The following is a 2,500-nucleotide window of genomic DNA, read 5'->3' on the forward strand; positions in this document are numbered from 1 at the left end:
TCAATTTGTCCCTTAACCTAACCCACGTTGTCCCTTAACCTAACCCACGTTGTCCCTTAACCTAACCCACGTTGTCCCTTAACCTAACCCACGTTGTCCCTTAACCTAACCCACGTTGTCCCTTAACCTAACCCACGTTGTCCCTTAACCTAACCCACGTTGTCCCTTAACGTAACCCACGTTGTCCCTTAACGTAACCCACGTTGTCCCTTAACGTAACCCACGTTGTCCCTTAACGTAACCCACGTTGTCCCTTAACGTAACCCACGTTGTCCCTTAACCTAACCCACGTTGTCCCTTAACCTAACCCACGTTGTCCCTTAACCTAACCCACGTTGTCCCTTAACCTAACCCACGTTGTCCCTTAACCTAACCCACGTTGTCCCTTAACCTAACCCACGTTGTCCCTTAACCTAACCCACGTTGTCCCTTAACCTAACCCACGTTGTCCCTTAACCTAACCCACGTTGTCCCTTAACCTAACCCACGTTGTCCCTTAACCTAACCCACGTTGTCCCTTAACCTAACCCACGTTGTCCCTTAACCTAACCCACGTTGTCCCTTAACCTAACCCACGTTGTCCCTTAACCTAACCCACGTTGTCCCTTAACCTAACCCACGTTGTCCCTTAACCTAACCCACGTTGTCCCTTAACCTAACCCACGTTGTCCCTTAACCTAACCCACGTTGTCCCTTAACCTAACCCACGTTGTCCCTTTGCCTAACATAGTTCACTGCTCGGAATCTCTGGTGTCGTTGTTATCCTCATGTAGATGTCTTGCGAGTGTTGCTTACTTTCCACATATTCCCGCTATCCACTGTCAATTGTACTGCAATAGGACTATATCGCCCCCCCCCCCCCCCTCTGCCCCTCTCTTTGTGTCTCCGTCCTCTCAAGCTGGTCGGTCTGGCGTTTGAGTGTTAAATGAGCCTCGCAGCTGTTCAGTTGCGTTCAGATGTCGACGCCCTCAGTGTACGTCGTGGTATGGTCTGTGTCCATTGTCCGCTGATGTCGTACGCGTAACCCACACGCTGTACCGATCATCGGTAGTTACGTACAGAGTGAAGTAGTGTGATACGTGTGACCGTACGCTGGCTGTGCCCAACGGTGTCGAATCTCAATTTCCATATGTTGTGCTCGATGCTACTTGTCTCGTCTCCCAATAACAGCTAGGTTGCACTGTGGTACGCCGTAGAGGCGTGTGGGAGGAACGTACGAACGCATTGTATGTCACCCTGGGTCGCTGGGGGTGGTGGTGCGGTGAGTCAGGTCAGGTCAGCGTGAGCCGTGTGATGTAGTGACGCGTGTATTCCGACTTTGTCGTATTGCCTCACACAAAGTGCTACCCTGGTGGACCGCGTTCCATATCTGGGACATGCCGCAGATGCCGGTTGACAGTGGATCGCGGAAGGGACATCGCATACGTGCGCGGGCCACCTTCCACGTGTTCTCTTCTGCACATGTCGCAGTGTGTATGTGGTCTGATGTAGCGTGTCGTGACACATGACATCCTGGCATGCAAGAATTGTTGAATTCGCAAATGTAGGTGGACATCTACGTTTACTGCCCAAGATACGCAAATGAACTGGAAATCCGTTGTTGAGCGGTTGTTCACGCTGGAGGTGAATCTGTGATGGCGACGATCGGTACAGCTATTAACCGGTTGTTTCAGCGGTACCCGCCACATCCACACACGTGACTAGGCCCATGTGGGTATGAAGCGATACGCGGCGGTGGCTTGGTGGGACTGTTCCCGGCCGGTGAAGGGGGGCCGCCCGGCGTGTTGGCCGCGCGCTGCGTGGGCGCACGCGCAACAGGCGGCTGGTGGGGGGCGCCGAGTGGCAGGAGCGCCAGCCGACGGGCTCGGCAGGCGGCGCAGCTACGCTGCGGCGCACCCTGCACGCGGCGCCTGGCGGCCAAAGTTGGTTCAGCCGAGCCCGGTGCGAAGCGCGGTGGACATCTGCAGTGTGCTGGTCTGATTGAGGACTGTGTGCGTTGAGGATGCGCCGCCGCCTGGCACTCGGCGCCGCGACGCCGTCTGCTGCTCGGTCGCCCCAGCGGTTCTCGCAGGTGGTTTGTATCGCAGTTGTGCGGACGTGTTGGCGCGTGCGCTGTGCTGGGAGAGTTCGCTTCTGCACCCAAGTGGGGCTTTGCCCTTGTGTGGCGCTGGCGTTGGAGCTGCCGGTCACCATAGGTGGCGCGTGTTGTCTCCCGCCGGCAATGCCACGACAGCACGCTCCCGGGCCTCTGTCGGCAGCGGCAAGCTCAGTTGGGAGCAAGGGTGTTCGCACTAAAACCGTCTACTCGCCTAACTCCGGGCGATTGCGCCTCTCTCGAAACCGACCAAGTACCTAGGACGGCGCTGCGCGCCGCCGGGACCTGAGAGGGTTTCGAGGTGTATCGTGCAGGGGAGCTCGGCCTCCTCCTGTTTGCAGAATAATTGAGCGGACGCTTGCGTGTTCGCGCGGGCCCCCGGGACACACTCCCGGGCGGCCGGCT

Source organism: Schistocerca gregaria, unplaced genomic scaffold (genome assembly GCF_023897955.1).
Source record: "Schistocerca gregaria isolate iqSchGreg1 unplaced genomic scaffold, iqSchGreg1.2 ptg000997l, whole genome shotgun sequence".
NCBI lineage: Eukaryota > Metazoa > Arthropoda > Insecta > Orthoptera > Acrididae > Schistocerca > Schistocerca gregaria.